This window comes from Primulina eburnea, chromosome 8, assembly GCF_022965805.1.
Source record: "Primulina eburnea isolate SZY01 chromosome 8, ASM2296580v1, whole genome shotgun sequence".
In the NCBI taxonomy this organism is placed as follows: domain Eukaryota; kingdom Viridiplantae; phylum Streptophyta; class Magnoliopsida; order Lamiales; family Gesneriaceae; genus Primulina; species Primulina eburnea.
Window position 1 is genome coordinate 44520142 of NC_133108.1, and position 19313 is coordinate 44539454.

A 19313-nucleotide genomic window follows, 5' to 3' on the forward strand; every position below is an offset into this window, starting at 1 on the left:
CCCATCCATAACTTCAGAACCTTGTCCTTGCCACCAGATGCTACTTTCTCGCCATCTGGGCTCCAGTCTACGGCAAATACCTGAAGATTAAAAGGTTATAATGATCAGTATTTTTGTCAGCAGTCTTGTTTCAGTTTCTGCGTTTGGATATCCAAACCTGATCAAAATCTAACATTAATGCACATTTATAAACAACCCAGAAAGTCGGCACCATTTGCTCTTACTGGGATGATTCCTTGAATTGCAGTTCAATCTTCAATGCAAATAAAATAGAACAAAGTGAAAATGCCGTACAAGTAGCCAGAGTACAACTTTCTGAGTGATGGCCAATATGATTTAGTACCAACTACCAAGCATTGTAAAAATTAATCATTTCATGTAGTAAGCTGGCTTCATTGCAATTACTATGCTACTTCATTTTCCATCATAACTTCCTACACTAACGTGGCTTTATTCGTCACCTGATTACAAGTGTGAATATCCTAGAAGAAATTCAAGAAAATAAAACATTCAAAATCCTGAAGTAGGAGGCATTTTTGTGCAATCACTCATAGCAAATTGGCAAAAATAGCTGTCCCTTGATTCCAATTAGTCGCCCGGAACTTCACAAACCTATTTAAATTTAATATCAAACTAGTGATTATTGATGGAAGTCGGAACAAATAAATTGTGAGGAAATATTCTAAAGCACATTCAAATATCGAAAGGACCCTTGCCTTTAAAGTCGAATCTTCGCTCCCACTCAAAAGTAACCTACTGTCTGCCGACCAACTGTAGCAAAAAAAAAAAGTTTTAAAGAAATACAGCATCTACATGGATTAACACCAGTGAAAATTTTTCTAACCTTATTTGATAGACAGGCCACACATGACCACGGAATGGGGCAACAAATTTTCCAGTTATTCCATTCCATGACTGACTTGTCAAAAGAGGCACTTGCAACCCATTGTCCATCAGGAGAAAAGTGGATATGATTGACAAGCTGAAGCATAGCAAGATATGAGCACAAAGACCCAGTATGAAGCAAAAGTCTTGTTAAAATGAACTAGTTCCAGTATAGCACTAATAACTTTTGACAATATACTGAAATTAAATAATATTGGGTTATTAAGAATTAGTTGGAGGCAGAAAATTATACGTAGCTGAGGCTCTGCAAGCCAATAGTTATCCTAAGAATAACCACTAAAGTTTTCAACTCCCGGGTTATAATATAGGAGAGAGCAAAGGTAGTGTGTGGAAAAATTGAAGGAGAAGAAAGGTTATCTAGCACAATCACTAGCTCAGCCTACTTCCCAACTATTGTGCCCTAGCTAAATAAATTGAGCACTTACAGATGCCCCAGAAATGGAACATAATAGCAAGATTCTATACAACCAAAGAGCTAACCAAATAAGGCCATGATATACTACAACTATATCAGAAAATGACAAATAAGATATTCATACCTGTTGATGACCAGTCATACAAGTTTTGGGGTGTTCGCTCACCGCAGGTTCCCACAAGAACATGGTAAAATCATCTGAACCTGAGACCAACCCTTCTGGGGCACTCCCCTTCATTTTGTTGTACCTATCTAAAGCTACCTGCAAGGAAGAACAGGGCTTAAAAGGTTAAAAAGGTCAATTTAACTTGAGAAAAGTGGCATTTTAAACTAGAAGAACATTCTAGTACGTTCCAAACATTGGGCTACTAATTCTTAAAGGATGGGGGTAAAGGCAGAATCAGAACTAAGAGGCAGGCTGAGTGTTTCACTAATACAAATGCTTCATTGACTATCTAAGCTTTTCAGTGAAGGGGAGAGAGATATTTTAATCAAGGATTGGGAAAGATTAAACAGCTTTACCATAGATAATGACAGAGACAGGAAAAAATACAGACTATTGCAGTCTGTATAATAACCAAGACATAGATAAGCTTTCAAACACCAAGATGCACTCGGTAATTAGATGGCTGCCGTTCAACAACCAAGTTCACTGCGGGTATTGCAGTCTCATAAGCCCAAAGTCAATAGTCTTAATCTTTGTTATTTTCTTTTCTAAAACCTTTATTAATATTTACACATGATGTGATTTCAGCAGATTACCATGTTCAAAGTTCTCAGCAGGAAGTTTGGAAAGACTTTAAGAACCTCATTTCATCATAAAATTATCAAGCTCGAGTATTTAACTTTCAGAAAGTTGACAATACATATGGACTATAAAATCAACAGGCAATAATATTAGTCTTCCAATCCCGAGGAAAAAAACAAGCACTCATATCTACCAAAGCAAAGATCCATGTACATCCAAGTCCGAGAATTTGAAATAATGACAATAATAAGGAAAAGAAAATAAATATCATCTCTTTTCCCTGAAGATATTGATGATACCTTCTTCATTTCATCTGGATATGAATATTGTTTTCTGGTGTGATCAAAGGCACCAGACCGGAGAACATATTCGGTGCTCAATGCCAAAGAATTAACCCAATAACATACATTTCATGAGAGAATTAAAATATTTAACAACAAAACAAAACAGATTTGGTATGCTCAAGGATGAGAGTTGTAACAAAAGTACCTTTAATTGACGTATTAGCTGGAGGTGTCCCACATTTTAATAGTACAATCCTGAGATCTGCAAATACGAAGGTGTGAATTGCACTGCACTTGCAACAATTTAAACCCTTTCATACACACGTCTGAGTTTTCCAATTACACACGTATCTCAGTACTGTACACCTCAAATTTTCAAGAAAAATAAATAAAGGCTTCATATCAATTTTGAAAGTCATATTGTCACTCGTGGGGGGGAGTGTACCCATTACATACCACTCCATCTCCACCCCATCTTACACAAGTTATGGCAAGTGTGTGTCCGGTAAGACATATAATACATTTCTTTAGTGAAACATCCTATATCCTTGCATCACCATCTTTACTGACGCTAACAAAGCGACGGCATGGTGCATTGAGATGCCAAGGCTCCCATGAAATTCCAGTTATCCATTTCTTGTTGTGACCCTGAGATGTCAATGATGTCGTATATTTTCATATATCATTACCAATGCACGTAAAGACATGTAGAAATGAATATCAATGGCCTAAAATTTTTTTTCCCTGACATCATAATCTTTTCCGACAACTTAAAGCAAAGAGTATAAAAAGACCTCCATTAACTTTTTATAAGCTTACAATAAGTGAATTGCCTGATGGCTCCCCAGTTTGTGGGTTCCAGCATAAGATTTCTCCGGCTTTGCTTCCACTCACAGGATGCTTACCATCTAGGGCCCATGCAATACACAGAACCCAATTCTTGTGTCCTAAAGAAAAGAAGCATCAGATTACAGAAATTTCCAGAAGCAATGAAACAAAGCCCCAAACTAAGCAGCGGATACAACAGGGACAGATGGAAATGGATAAATGAGACGAGGAATTTGGAAAACAGAGGCAAAGCCAACAGAGTGCGGGGAATATGATAAATTTAAGGTGCCACTCTTCCATCAGAAGTACTTGAGCATCAAATCAGAAAGACCGTGCACAAATTTCACAAATTTATAGTTCAAATGGTGTACAACTTCTAAACTCAACTGAAACACAGATGAGAACCGTTCTTAAAGTTATCTACAAATTTTTTTGTGAAACTATAACAATCCGTAACCACACGTCTAGTAGTGATAAGCAATAAAAAATCCAGATAGTAAATTTTCGTTCGTTTAATTACAAACCAAAGTCACCAGACATCTTCGATTTGGTGATTTCAAACAGGCAACAAAATCAGTCACACACGTGAACAGCCATGCAACAAGACATGCAAACAAGCAAACTTCCATTGGAATGATAAAGTAAGTGTTCACAGAAGAAATAGATTTCAACCTTTACATGTGAATAGTGGTGTCTGTGTGCTCAGGTCCCATAAATGGACAGTGGTATCACCAGATCCACGCCGTCCATCAGGACTGAAGGAAACTGAAAGCACGGCCTCGTTATGACCTGCATTTACAGAACCGACGGGGTCATAGAATGTTAAAGGAAGAAGATGTTCTTCCATGGATGCGGTTGAGCTCATTGTCAAAGACGATAAAAACAAACGAATGAAGAAAAATGATTATCAATTGATTGTTGAAGATTACAGAGTCAAGCTATTTATAGCAGTTACTTAGTCAAACTAATGGTCTATATAATGACGTGTACATATATTTAACATCCCCCCTCAAGGTTGTAGTATGTTGAGTAATGCAAGCTTGGAAATCAGAAAGAGATGCTGATCAGATGCCAAAGCCTTGGTGAAGATATCCGCTGGTTGTGACTTTGTGGGAATATGAGCAGTGCGAACAACATTGGTGCGTAGCTTTTCTCTAATGAAGTGAAAGTCAATTTCTATATGCTTCGTTCGTTCGTGAAACATTGGATTTGCAGCAAGATGAAGAGCAGAGATATTGTCACAAAACAGTGGGATAGCCCGATCAATGTGTAGTCCCATGTCATTGAGAAGACCTCGAAGCCAAATAATCTCACATACAGTGGTGGCCATGGAACGGTACTCAGCTTCAGTGGAAGAGCGAGAAACTGTATTTTGTTTCTTAGTTTTCCACGAGATGCTATAGGAACCAAGCTGAATAACATATCCCGTTGTAGATTTGCGGCTCATCGGACAAGAAGCCCAGTCAGAATCACAATAGGCAGACAAATGAAGATCCGTATCAGCCAAGAGAAAGACACCCAAGCCAGGAGAATGTTTAATATATCCAAGAACACGAAGAGCTGCCTGCAAATGTGATTTCTTCGGAGAGTGCATAAACTGGCTCAGGATTGGACTGCATAAGATATGTCAGGCCTAGTGATAGTTAGATATATGAGACGACCAATAAGACGTTGATAGTTGGAGGAATCACTGAGAAGTGGATCAATAGCTGAAGGATCTGGCATGGGTTTGGATCGATCAAACTCAATAGTTGTAAGCTTCAAATGTTGTTCCATAGGTGTGACAAATGGTTTGCAACCAGACATACCAAACTCCGACAATAATTCCAACGCATATTTGCGTTGATTCAAGCAAATTCCAGCCTTGGAACGAGCTACTTCAATGCCCAAAAAATATTTCAAAGGTCCTAAATCTTTAATGTCAAAAGTAGTATGAAGATAACCTTTGAGTTTGTCAATAGCATCAGTGTCATTACCAGTTATAACGATGTCATCGACGTAGACTAACAACAAGGTGATCACTTTCCCATTTTTCTGGAAAAACAGAGAATGATCATGCATGGACTGTGTAAAACCAGCTGCAATCAGTGCAAGAGAAAACTTAGAATTCCATTGTCGTGAAGCTTGCTTCAACCCGTATAAGGATTTGAGAAGTTTGCAAGCAACATTCCTTTGTTTCTTTTCAAAACCTTGAGGAATTGTCATGTAAATTTCTTCTTGTAAATCACCGTGCAAGAAAGCATTTGTCACGTCCAGCTGATACAAATGCCAATGTTTGGCAGCAGCTACAGTTAATAGACAACGAACGGTAACGATCTTAGCCACTGGAGAAAAAATATCTTCATAATCAATACCATATTGTTGGGTATAACCCTTAGCAACGAGGCGAGCTTTAAAGCGTTCAATGCTGCCATCCGCTTTATATTTGATTTTGTAAACCCACCGGCATCCAATTGGTTTCTTTCCAGAAGGTAAGGGAACAATCTCCCACGTACGATTGGTCTCCAAGGCAGCAATCTCCTTGGCCATGGCATCACGCCAAAGTGGGTCAGAGGCTGCCTCTTGATAGGATTTAGGCTCTGTGAGATTAGAGATAGATGCTAGAAAGGATTGATAATGGGGTGACAGCTTATCATATGATAGAAAATCAGAAATGCTATGGGCAGTAGAACTTGGTGAAAGATTTGAGCAAACATAATCACGGGTCCAAATTGGGGGACGTCATATTCTGGTAGATTGTCGAATATAAGGAGTATAGTCATGAGATGAAGGTGGGGCAGCAATGGGTGGTTGAGGAGGTATGGAACAAGAAGCATCATCATGAATCAAGGTTGCTGGTGGGGGAAAAACAGAGGAAGGTGGTGTCACGGTAGAGAAAGGGAATATATCTTCATGGAAGACGACATCTCGAGACACATAGAATTGGTTTGTAGAAATATCTAAAAGTTTATATCCTTTTTGATGGAGTGGGTAACCTAAAAAGACATATGGTTTGGCACGAGCATCAAATTTATCTCGTGGCTTAAGATTCGATGCATAGCAAAGACATCCAAAAACTCTAATGTGAGTAAAGGAAGGAGCTCTATCAAACAAGATCTCAAAAGGTGTCTTATGGGATAAAAGTGGAGTGGGAATTCTATTAATTAGATAAGCTGCATGCAAAACACATTCCCCCCAATAAGAGAATCAGGAATTGAGGCTTGGAACTTTATGGCACATGCTATGTTAAGTATGTGGCGATGCTTACGCTCAACTAGGCCGTTTTGTTGTGGAGTATAAGGACATGAACTTTGGTGAAGAATGCCCAAGGATGTGAAGTATGTTTTGCAATCATGGTTGAAGAAATCTAAGGCATTATCAGTTCTAATAATCTGAACTTTTTGATTGAATTGAGTAGAGACAAATGTGAAGAATTGTTTTAAGCATTGAAGTGTATCAGATTTGAATTGCAATAGGAAAACCCAAGTGTATCTCGAAAAGTCATCAACCAAGGTTAGAAAATACCGAGCACCACTGTGAGTAGGAATTCTAAAAGGACCCCATATATCAATGTGGAGAAGTTGGAAAACATGAGTGGAATTTGATCTTTCACGAATAGGAAATGGGCTTCGAGTTTTTTTAGCCATTGGACAAATGGAACAATGAGATATGAGAGATTTATTCTTAATAAAGGGCAGATATTATAAACGAGAAACAGATAAATGTCCAAAACGTTTATGCCATATATCAATGTTTTCGTTTACATGAGCAGAAAAAACAGAAGAATAAGAATTTGAATTACAACTAGGCTGCACATTTGGTTGGATAGGTGTTGTATTACTGGTATGAAAACGATCAAGATAGTATAGTCCATGCTTTTGCCTACCAATCCCCATGATCCTCCCAGTCAAAAGGTCCTGAAATAAACAAAAACATGGGTAGAAGACAACACAGCAATGATGATCTTTGGTGAATTGGGAAATGGACAGAAGGTTAAAGTTAAAGTCAGGAACAAAGAGGACTTTGGGCAAGGTATATGAAAAAGACAATTGAACTGAACCACATGAAAGAATAGGAGTATTGTTACCATTAGGCAGCCTGACTGAACCAGGAGATGAAGCACAAGGCTGAGTCGATTGCAAAACACTTGAAGTACCTGTAATGTGGGCATTGGCCCCAGTGTCTAACATCCAATCGGTGTCTTTGGAAACAGTCATTAAACTAGTGAATGTACCTGCTAAGTTGACTGTAGCTTCTGGAGAATGCACAGGTTGATCAAGTAACTTCAAGAGCTGCTGGTATTGAGCATCAGTGAGAGCATGAGCCACAGATGGGGCTGCTTTCTTGGACTCCTCAGATATAGTGAAAGAGTCAGAAATCGTATTAACACTATTATGAGCCGAGAATCTCGAAGGCTTTTGAGTGAACTTATAGTTCTTAGATTGAGGAAACTTATTATGTAACTTGTGTCCAGGGGGGTAGCCAATAATCCGAAAACATTGATCCTTTGTATGACCTATAACATTGCAGTGCTCGCATTTTACTGATTCAACCTTCTTATTTGATGAAGAATAGAAGGCAACAGAATGCAAGTCTGCACTCGGATGAGATGAGAGGGCTACCCTATGAGATTCCTCTTGATTTATAATTGAATATGCTTGATTAACTGATGGCAGAGGATCCAACATCAAAATCTGGCTGCGAACATGTAAGGACCGTGTATCGTATTATCGTAAATCTCATATGATTATCGATAATTAATGAACTTGTCATGTGATTATACATTTGATGTATATTATGACAATGAAATTGGAAAATGAATATTGAATATGAATTGATGTTGTACGAATTGATTTGAGAGGCCGGACGCCAATTTAGTACAAACTTAAAATTTGTACAGAACATGTGGCGCCCGGGCGGTAGAAAATGACCGCCCGAGCGCCAGGGAATGAAAACTTGATATTCGGGCAGAACACCTCGCGCCCGAGCGGTAATTTTTGACCGCTCGAGCGCGGTGTAAGTTGAAACCGGGGCAGAATGTCTCGCGCTCGGGCGCGAGAATTCTACCGCCCGAGCGCGGTAGCGGTGAGGTGATAAGAACAATTCTTTCCTCCGTTTCTTTCATTTCATTTCAGAGGCTTCGAGGGAAACACGAGAGATTTTAATTTTCTATCGTTCAAATCGACTTCGAGACGCAGTCTAAACGCGAAACAAATTATATATTTGTTATCTGCGCGTTGAGGGCTTCTGACTGAGGTAATTTTCTTCCAGTTCCATCAGCTTTAAATATCAAGGTGCTGGAATATTATGTATTTGAAGTTGAATTTCTGATATGTAGTAGAATATCCGACAATAAACTCGTATTCGAAGTCGGAATTGAATTATGATATGATTATGATTTGATATGAATTTTTGAAGTTTCAAATGATATTTGAAACTCATATTAATGATTTTGGAGTATGTTATTGATTGAAATGAGTATGTAATTGATGTAGATAAAGTGTATCTTCCAGCTACATCAATTGGAACGAAGAATTGAGGTATGTTGCGACCGGGTAACATACGACAGGTATCTGTATTATATGATATATGATTGGATTGATTTGATTGGATTGGATTGGAATACGTGTCTATGTGCCTATTTGATGATTTGATGTGGCATACATGACATTGAGATTGGAGTATCGATGTATAAAATAAATGTTTTGTTAACACACATCATTTTATGCATACATCGATACATGACATGCACGTTGAGCTATGATCCTTGGATACCCTGATATGATTTGATTGGATTACGGGGTTTGTGAACACAATCGCTATGCCGGTATTATATGACCCGTAAAGCATAGACAATTGTGGCCCCATATGATTGGATATGAGATGTGGGATTGACGACGCTTCGTCGACGTTGTCATATGTGTATTCCCATATCGGCCGGTGTGCCAGCTCGAGCATTGATTTGATTTGATAGCGATTCGATTGATTCTAACATGTGCTCAGTGGATGGGCATTTGACCTGATACCTCCACGACATACATGCATTGCATACCATATATCATTGTTTAGATATATGTGGTATATATGATTGGTTGTTCCATACGGAGCTTTGCTCACCCCCAAGGGGGGCTGTTGTTGTCTTTGTGTGTGGACAATGGCAGGTACTCCAGGATATCAGGAGACCTGAGAGGGTACTTCTGGAGGGAGCCACAGCTTGGGCTGAGGTTTATATTTATGTCTTGTTCCCAGTATATATGTATATGTATCTATATACCGGGGCATGTCCCGAGGATATGAGATGTTTGTATGTGATTGGTTTTGATTTCGTGTGGGCGTGTTTTATGATTTGAATTTAGATACTATTTTTAGTATTTAAATTATAGAAGAGATATTTTGGGCTCGTCGTAAAGAAATTTTAAACCCGTTTTCCGCTGTGATTACTTAATCCTAATCAAATTGTGTTATAAAAACGATTAGGAGCTAAGGGCCCCCACAGAACATGTCCATACGTCTCATTTAAGCCCATGAGAAATTGGAGAAGACGTTGATGTTGATCGTGATCGAGATATGCCTTAGCAGTAGCACATCCACAAGATGGAAGCGTAACTAAAGAGGAATACTCATCCCATAGCTTCTTCAAGTGTGAAAAATACATCGAAATAGAAGAGGAGCCCTGTGACAAATGTGAGATCTCACGATGAAGAGAAAAAATTCTCGAGCCACAAATTTTGTCAAATCGCTCCTTGAGATCTGTCCAGACAGCAGAAGCCTCAGTACAATATATGATTCCACTAAAAATTTCCTTCGATACTGAGCTCATCAACCACGACAAAACAATTGCATTGCATCGCTCCCATTGATGCAGATTAGGATGATTATCAGTTGGTTTTCGACATGTTCCATTGATGAAACCGAGCTTATTCTTTGCTCGTAAAGCCAGTAGCATTGCCCTACTCCAAACTCCATAATTTTCTGTACCAATTAGGGATTCTGAGACAAGCGAAGCTCCAGGAGTATCTGTGAGAACCCAAAATTTTGGGCATGTAATTAATTAAATATAGACATGTATAAGAATTTATTTTCGAGTTATAATAAATTCGAAAATATTAAATAATACATGGTATTGGAAATTTCAAGCCAATAAATACATGAAATTCAATTTCAGTACAAATCATGTATTAATTTCGAAATAAGGCTGGATATCAATCAAATTTGGAAGGAAATATTACAAACAAGGCAAATTTTCTCAACAAGGAAGCATATCAATATGTATGGAAGGAGCATCTCGATAATTAAGGAATAATTATCTCGCAATTTTGGAAGGAAAATCAATCGGTTTTTGGTAAGATTTGAATACCAAGTTTAGCTCATTTCTCCTCTCCTATAAATACCACATCAAGCCTAGCATTCCCTACACCCTAAATTTCGAAAATTTGCTCTCCGCATGCTGCTGAAATTTTCGAAATTTTTCTCCCAAAAATTCTGCACGAGTCATCAAAATTCTGTCTAGTTTAGAAATTCGTTTCTCACGTTTGGTTGCTCAGAATCCGATCTCCACCGTTCAATATATCCTTCAATATGTTCCGAATAACATATCCAAATTTCAGCAAAATCCAACGGTTCAATAAGGCGCAATGAATTTTTCAAGACGGCTGATTTTTCGGCGATTGTGCTGCTGCGTTTTCAAAGTGCTGGTTGCATGATTCTACTATGTTTTCCGAGTTCTTCACGTTTTCTTCCAGTCTAAGGTAAGTGGGCTTGTTTTAAAGATTAAACTTTCGTTTATGCATATTTATTTCGTTTTTTGAAAATACGGTCGAGTACGTTCTTCTTCTACTCCGTTCTTGTGTTGGTTGTCATACGGTTTTGAGCACTGTGAGGATTCGACTGTATATGGGTGGGAATCCCAACCATGACGTACCCTTACGCGGTGGGGGACATAACCGCTATACGGCCTCGCCCCCTTAGAGGAGTAAAAATTAGGGACTGATATCAGTAAACCATAGAAAGTAGATGAATCTCAGTGCTGGTCAATGTTAAGCATGTGTTATGAATGATGTTATGCAAGTCATGTGATTTCAAAATTTTATGCATGTTGTTATATTGTACTCGAACGGCCCCTGCTTGCTGAGTATTTCCCAAAATACTCACCCCTTACTCTATCCTCCCCAGATAAGTCAGAAGAAGAAATAGAGAAAGAAGAATCGGACACCAGTTTTTGGGACTGATAGTGGACGCATGAAGAGTTTTAATTAAGAATATGTTCTCGTGAGTTTTTAATTCAAGTTATAAACGCTTCCGCAGATTTTTATCGTTTTCAGAGGTACTATTGTAAAGAAGATTCCATTTTTATGGCATTTATGATATATAAACTGGTTTTGGTTTATACTGTACTACGAGGCTTGTTGTTTAGCAATTATGTGATTGTTGAATAACGCCGATGTCAACTAACCTCGATCTCGGGGCGTGACATTTAAGTGGTATCAGAGCCGCCAGGTTCATAATCCAGTTGGGAAGAAAAATTTGTCAGATTATGGCAAAAGGCTGACGCAGTCCCCTTCGGAACTTCCAACAAGTATTATTCACAACTTTGATGTGAGGCGTGGTCCGAAAACGAGAAAATCCTTCATTTAGACCTCCGAAATCACGTTTTTGCTATTTTAGGAAAGTTTCGTAGAACTCATAACTTTTCGTAGGAAACTCAGAATTTAATTTCGTCAACTGTTCTGGAATCCTCTCGACGTATTCTTTCTATCCATGGATCAATGTCCAAAATTTCTATTTTTGGAAAAATTCTGGAAAATTCACGTTCAACGCGTTTTTGGGATTACTTGTAGAATTCTTATGGAAATTTATTATGAGGACAATTAGTATTTGTATATATTTTGGGAATATATCTATCAAAGATAAGTTGACTTAAGCTTCTGATTTAAGGAGAAAAAAAAATTGACTCGAGGATGATAAGTTATTTATGAAAACTAATATGAGAAAAGTTGATATAAGAATTATATCATAAGTTTTGGGTACTGTACTATAGAAGTTGATTTTATGTCGATAGTTAATTGTGTGAGCAATATGTTTGGGTTATTAAGAATATTAAGCGTTAACTTTAAATATGTAGGACATTGGAATATGTCGTGAGAAAATATCATCAGGTTAAGGAATTTATATTATTTTGGGATAACAAGTAGGCTACGACCTTACGTAAAAAAAAAAAAGTAAGTTATGAGATATTGATGGGTACCAAGGAAAGTATAGTACAATAAGTTTTGACTTTTATGGTACTAAGAATGATTCAAAGAGAATGACATCCAGTGAACTCCTTTGTATTAGAGCGTGATAGGCTCATGATCTTGATGAAGTAAGATTTAGTAAAAAGAATAAATATTTGAGGTAACGACTAGGTTATAATTTTCGGGATTTAAGTTATAGATCGATATTGAGTTAAGTTTCAATATTCTATATGGGTTTTAATTTTTGAGATAGGAATCGGGATAATTTCAAGATAAGATAAAATTAGTATCAATTCGTGTATGTTCAGTGCCGACTTAATTCAACTCACTTCGGTAGATTTCGACGTCACACTAAGGATGAATTGGTTATCTAAGAGCTGTGCAATAGTAGATGGTCAGAGTAAGAATGTCAAACTCTGAACCCCGAATCAAGAAAAAAATCAGATACCATGGTGATGCCAAGGAATAAAAATACATTTTTCTGTTACCTAGACTTTGAAAGCCATAATATCGGGAGAAGAAGTTTACCTAGCAATGGTGAACAAAGTGCAAGAAGGAGATGAGCCGAAGTTGGAAGATATTCCAGTAATACGAAAATTTTCAGACGTTTTTCCAGAAAGACTGCTTGGAATGTTCTCGGACTAAGAAGTAGATTTCGAGATAAATTTGGTACCAGTGATGCACTAATCTCCAATACACTGTACCGAATGGCTCCAGATGAACTCAAGGAGCTAAAAGAACAACTTCAAGAGTTGTTAGACAAAAAGCATATTAGGCCAAGTGCATTCTCGTGGGAGCTACAGTCCTATTTGTAAAGAATAATTATGAAAGTATGAGATTGTGTATAGATTATAGAGAACTCTATAAAATCACAATTAGGAATAAATATCTTCTTCCAATGATAAAAGATCTTTTTGATCAACGTAAAGGAGCTACAATATTCTCCAAGGTTGACCTGAGGACATGCTATCATCAGCTATAGGTCAGAGCAGAAGACACCCCAATGTCAGCATTCAGAATAAGGTCATGTAAGATCAAAATCAGGAGTATCAGTGGACCCAAAGAAAGTAGAGGTAATTCTAAATTAGCTGAAACATAAGATGCAATCGAAATTAGAATCTTCTTTGTATTACCAGGCTATTAGCTGAAATTCGTCGAGGGTTTCTTTTCAATAGTCGTATCACTGACGAGACTCGTACAAAAGAACTATGAATTCAACTGAAGAGAAAGATGTGAAAGAGCTTTCAAACATTAAAGAAGAAGTTAGCATCTACACCAATGTTGGTATGATCTACTGAGGACAAGATTTTACCATCTACAGTAAAGCTTCAAAGAAAGATATCAGATGCGTACTCATGCGAGATAGGCGAGTCAACTGAAGCCGCATGAGCAAACCTAAGCTACTCACGATCTCGAGTTGGTAGAAGTGATCTTTGCTTCGAAAATTCGAAGACGCTATCTCTACGATATCAAGTGTGAAATATTCACAGACCACCAAGCCTCGAGTATTTGTTCATGCAAAAAGAATTTAAAATGAGGCAAAGAAGGTGGATAGAGTTGCTCAAGGACTATTACTTGACAATAAGCTATCACCCCAGCAAGACAAATAAGGTTGTCGATGCTTTAAGTCGGAAAAACATGGGTAAGATAACCCTAGCATCACTCTCCGCACAACCATGTCTTCGAGAAGCAGTCAAGTTAAATCAGAGTCGAGACACGACACTAGAGTTTTTCGAAGAATAAGCCAAGGAAATAAAATTGTCAGATTTTCAAGTGGACCCAGACGGAATCCTAGGAATGAGAGGACGATTGTGTGTGCCAGAGATCGACAATATTCGATAAAAAGTGATGTAAGAGGCGCATAAGTCAACATTCACGATCTATTCCGTCATTACAAGGATGTATAGAGATTTGAAAGAATGTTTTTGACGAAGCAGAATGAAAAGAGACATCGCCGAATTTATATTTAAGTGACAAGTATGCCAACAAGTGAAAGTCGAGTTTCAACGACTGGAAAGACTGCAACCGTTAGAATCTTAGAATGGAAATGAGAACATATTTCCATGGATTTTGTTGTAAAATTGTCAAAGTCAATACAGAGTCACAACAGGGTACGTATAATCGTAGATAGACTCATAAAATCTGTGTATTTTCTACTCGTCCGAAGGAATTATAATATTGACAAGTTGGCTACTCTATACATGGATAACATTATACGGCTACATAAAGTGCCTACAATCATAATTTTGGATGGAGATCCAAGATTTGTGTCACGTCTGTGGTAGAGCTTTCAAAAAGCCATGAGAACAAAAGTTACTCTTAGTACGGCTTATCACCCTTATAATGATGGTCAAACAGAGAGAATGATTCAAACCTTAGAAGGTTTGATAAGGGCATGTGCCTAAGACTTCAGTAGTAATTGAAGTGGACATATACCCCTGATAGAATTTCTCCTACAATAACAGTTATCACGGAAATATTGGAATGAATATATTTGAAGCTTTTACGGACGAAAGTATCGATCACCACTGTACTAGGACAAAATAGAAGAGACAGTCATAACTGGGCTAGAACTAATCCAAGAGACAATGGAAAGGTGGCCATCATCAGAGACTGACTCAAGGCCGCATAACACCAGCAAAAGAGTTAGTCTGATCTTAAAAAGAGACCAATGTAATTCACATTGAGGGAAAAAGCTTATATAAGGGTCTCACTAGTTGAAAGAATCATTAGATTCAGTAAAGCTGAAAAAGTGAAACCTCGGTACGTATGACTATTCAAAATTCTGGAGAGATTGACATATTGGCTTACAGAATAACATTGCCACCAGATATGTCTAGAATCCATAATGTATTCCACAAGTCCAAAATAAGGAAATACATCTCGAACTGAAGCCATGTTGTGAAAATTAAACCGCTCATGATCAAATGTAACATGGGGGAGAGCTGAAATATGAAGATGTCTCTATTCATATCGTGGACACCAAGAACCAAGTATTGAGACGACGTATCATTCCTTACGTCAAGGTGCAATGGTCAAAACAAACAGAACGAGAAAACTACATGAGAGTTTGAAGGGAAAATGTGCAAGCAATATCCCTACCTTTTCCAAGGTCAAGTCGACTCAAGTTTCGAGGACGAAACTTCCAATAAGGAGGGAGGAATGTGAGAACCCAAAATTTTGGGCATGTAATTAATTAAATATAGACATGTATAAGAATTTATTTTCGAGTTATAATAAATTCGAAAATATTAAATAATACATGGTATTGGAAATTTCAAGCCAATAAATACATGAAATTCAATTTCAGTACAAATCATGTATTAATTTCGAAATAAGGCTGGATATCAATCAAATTTGGAAGGAAATATTACAAACAAGGCAAATTTTCTCAACAAGGAAGCATATCAATATGTATGGAAGGAGCATCTCGATAATTAAGGAATAATTATCTCGCAATTTTGGAAGGAAAATCAATCGGTTTTTGGTAAGATTTGAATACCAAGTTTAGCTCATTTCTCCTCTCCTATAAATACCACATCAAGCCTAGCATTCCCTACACCCTAAATTTCGAAAATTTGCTCTCCGCATGCTGCTGAAATTTTCGAAATTTTTCTCCCAAAAATTCTGCACGAGTCATCAAAATTCTGTCTAGTTTAGAAATTCGTTTCTCACGTTTGGTTGCTCAGAATCCGATCTCCACCGTTCAATATATCCTTCAATATGTTCCGAATAACATATCCAAATTTCAGCAAAATCCAACGGTTCAATAAGGCGCAATGAATTTTTCAAGACGGCTGATTTTTCGGCGATTGTGCTGCTGCGTTTTCAAAGTGCTGGTTGCATGATTCTACTATGTTTTCCGAGTTCTTCACGTTTTCTTCCAGTCTAAGGTAAGTGGGCTTGTTTTAAAGATTAAACTTTCGTTTATGCATATTTATTTCGTTTTTTGAAAATACGGTCGAGTACGTTCTTCTTCTACTCCGTTCTTGTGTTGGTTGTCATACGGTTTTGAGCACTGTGAGGATTCGACTGTATATGGGTGGGAATCCCAACCATGACGTACCCTTACGCGGTGGGGGACATAACCGCTATACGGCCTCGCCCCCTTAGAGGAGTAAAAATTAGGGACTGATATCAGTAAACCATAGAAAGTAGATGAATCTCAGTGCTGGTCAATGTTAAGCATGTGTTATGAATGATGTTATGCAAGTCATGTGATTTCAAAATTTTATGCATGTTGTTATATTGTACTCGAACGGCCCCTGCTTGCTGAGTATTTCCCAAAATACTCACCCCTTACTCTATCCTCCCCAGATAAGTCAGAAGAAGAAATAGAGAAAGAAGAATCGGACACCAGTTTTTGGGACTGATAGTGGACGCATGAAGAGTTTTAATTAAGAATATGTTCTCGTGAGTTTTTAATTCAAGTTATAAACGCTTCCGCAGATTTTTATCGTTTTCAGAGGTACTATTGTAAAGAAGATTCCATTTTTATGGCATTTATGATATATAAACTGGTTTTGGTTTATACTGTACTACGAGGCTTGTTGTTTAGCAATTATGTGATTGTTGAATAACGCCGATGTCAACTAACCTCGATCTCGGGGCGTGACAGTATCGGATGGATGCAGATATAGCGGATCGCTGAAGCTGAAATTGGATGTATGTACCGCCATGAGTCAATTCGATTGGATGCGGAAGAGATTCAGCTCTGATACCATGTTAAAGGAAGAAGATGTTCTTCCATGGATGCGGTTGAGCTCATTGTCAAAGATGATAAAAACAAACGAATGAAGAAAAATGATTATCAATTGATTGTTGAAGATTACAGAGCAGTTACTTAGTCAAACTAATGGTCTATATAATGACGTATACATATATTTAACATAGAAGTACAGGGACAGAACTTCCAAAATTCAACCATAAAGTATCTGAACCACTGATAAAAAAAGTTTAAACACTAAATCGCTTGAATATCATATGTAATGTACATAAGTTAATAACACTAAAAATAAGGAAAATATCAGTATATATTAATAGCAAAGAGGACACAACTTGAGGTTCGACCACATGACACAACAGAACTTTCCAAAAACAAACATAAGATTTCTACCTTTGATGATGACGTAGTTTGAGATCAATACAGGGAAATAGAATCCACATAAGAATCAGGCTTTGACACCCTATCGGAGCACAACTACCAGATCCAAAAAAAAAAAGCCTGATCCAAGTTTAACAATAATATTTCATTTCTCTCTTCGACACCCTATCAGCCCTCTTGGGTACAGATACGGTACTATGTGAGCATACAACTGATTGATGATTGAGGCAATGTATACAAAGGACTTGTAACACAAGTCTGAAAGAAGCCCAATTCATGCACACCGCAATCCAAGCAACACAATTGAATAGTATCAACACTGGAAGGAAAGTTAATAAACTGCATACCAGCGATTGTTGAAGAACAGAGAGTTACTGGACGTATTCGAAATACTGCTTGTGGCTGGTAAACAATCGTCAGAACCTTTTCTACGGACACTGCAATAGCATTAAATTAGAGTTTTATCAACAGTGTTTTGTATGCTACTAGCAGCAGAACTTCTCACCCTTTTTCTTGTGCAAATACGATCCAAGTTGCACCAGAAGTTCATGGTCGGATACATAATATGCATAAGGCAATCTTTCCTCCTGAAATAAATGACAGATCCACCATCAAGATGAAGCCAGTACACTGACAGGTTCACACGCATGTACGTGCATATCCATTCACTTAAGTACATATGTTAAAATTCTTTATTTTCAAGATATTTATGTTAACGTATCATTGGCGCAGAATCTAGCAGGATATGTCCAATTTATGTTTTATCACAATGTCTAAAGCTTCAATCTTCACAATTCTCATGCCAAAGTACATTTATTTAATTATCCAATCATCTCTTCAAAAACATGGACGCAGAATTATTTTGTTCCTTCCTTCAATCAAATTTGGGTTCATCAAATCTATATGAAAACAGATTTAGCGCTTGTTTTGAGTTTTTGTACAATTTGAGTCCATAAATAGCCAAAAATTTGACTATACATATAATTAAATTTTGTCGTTCTAAATTACACAAAAACTTCGAGACGCAACAAGTTGAAGTCTCTTATTCGCATTGTTTGAACTTATAAGAATTCAACATTTGAATTTGATAGAAAACTAAATAGACATGAGATATCTGATAAGAATGTGACAGATAATACTCTGAAGAATATCAAAACAATCGACAAAGTCAGACTTGATAAGGAAGCAAGGGATCACCACGCCTAGAGGTTGTTGGTTCTTCCTTGCTGATTATTGCCCGCTAACCATTGAATGTATTTCGAACAATGTCAATTCCATAAATTAAATTGGAGATATGACTTATTGCAATCTAACATGTGGAGAATAAAAGAAATACGATATACTTGTTTTTAGGGATAAATTCTTCAATTCTTATTCCAACTGTTACATTGAGGCCAAATAGCAACATTTGTAACATAAAAAGGCAAAATTTAATATTTGGCCAAATTATATATATTTGTCCACTACTCAATCACTATGCGATGTGTATTCACGATGCTAGTGAAAAGTTAGGCTGAGAGATCTACTTACGATCATTATAAATCCCACAAAGTAAAAGTGGGAAATGATACAAAAAACAAAAAGCTCGGAGGCCACTTTATCTAGTCTTGGTACATAGGATAGGATAATGTAATGAAAATACATCAATTTTTGTATAAATAAGATTGATTATATTGGATTTAAATTTCGTAGACTGTTATAAATATTACCTTCACATCATTATATTTTCTTTCTAAAACCATTTATTCATGACATATAGTTCATATGATTATTTCGTTTCTCTGATATTATTGCTATAACATGCTATCTAGCTTTT

At 37.3% G+C, this 19313-nt stretch overlaps 1 pseudogene; it reads right to left on the bottom strand.

Annotated features, from left to right (window-relative positions):
• Nucleotides 1-128: 128 nt before the first annotated feature.
• On the bottom strand, nt 129-18905 carry LOC140839324 (notchless protein homolog; annotated as a pseudogene).
• Between the last annotated feature and the right edge of the window lie 408 nt (nt 18906-19313).